Below are 931 nucleotides of genomic sequence, written 5' to 3'. Positions count from 1 at the left end.
TGAGGTCCTTCATCCATTTTGAGTCTATTTTCATGTGTGGTGTGAGGAAATGGTCCAGTTTCATTTTTCTGCATGTGGCTGTCCAATTTTCCCAACACCATTTATTGAAGAGGCTGTCTTTTTTCCATTGGACATTCTTTCCTGCTTTGTCGAAGATTAGTTGACCATAGAGTTGAGGGTCTATTTCTGGGCTCTCTATTCTGTTCCATGGATCTATGTGTCTGTTTTTGTGCCAGTACCATACTGTCTTAATGGTGACAGCTTTGTAATAGAGCTTGAAGTCTGGAATTGTGATGCCACCAACTTTGTCTTTCTTTTTCATTATTCCTCTGGCTATTCGAGGTCTTTCCTGGTTCCATACAAATTTAGGATTATTTGTTCCATTTCTTTGGAAAAAATGGATGGTACTTTGATAGGAATTGCATTAAATGTGTAGATTGCTTTAGGCAGCATAGACATTTTCACAATATTTATTCTTCCAATCCATGAGCATGGAACATTTTTCCATTTTTTTGTGTCTTCCTCAATTTCTTTCATGAGTACTTTATAGTTTTCTGAGTACAATTGCTTTGCCTCTTTGGTTAGGTTTATTCCTAGGTATCTTATGGGTTTGGGTGCAATTGTAAATGGGATTAACTCCTTAATTTCTCTTTCTTCTGTCTTGTTGTTGGTGTCTAGAAATGCAACTGATTTCTGTGCATTGATATTATATCCTGACACTTTACTGAATTCCTGTACAAGTTCTAGCAGATTTGGAGTGGAGTCTTTTGGGTTTTCCACATATACTATCATATCATCTGCAAAGAGTGATAGTTTGACTTCTTCTTTGCTGATTTGGATGCCTTTAATTTCTTTTTGTTTTCTGATTGCTGAGGCTAGGACCTATTCTTATTGATTTTTAGGGGGTTCTCTGCACCTCCTGGATTTTGAT

The sequence above is a fragment of the Lutra lutra genome, chromosome 9 (genome assembly GCF_902655055.1).
Source record: "Lutra lutra chromosome 9, mLutLut1.2, whole genome shotgun sequence".
Classification (NCBI taxonomy): Eukaryota; Metazoa; Chordata; class Mammalia; order Carnivora; family Mustelidae; genus Lutra; species Lutra lutra.
The sequence above is the reverse complement of the archived record's forward strand: the minus strand, read 5'-3'. Positions refer to the sequence as shown.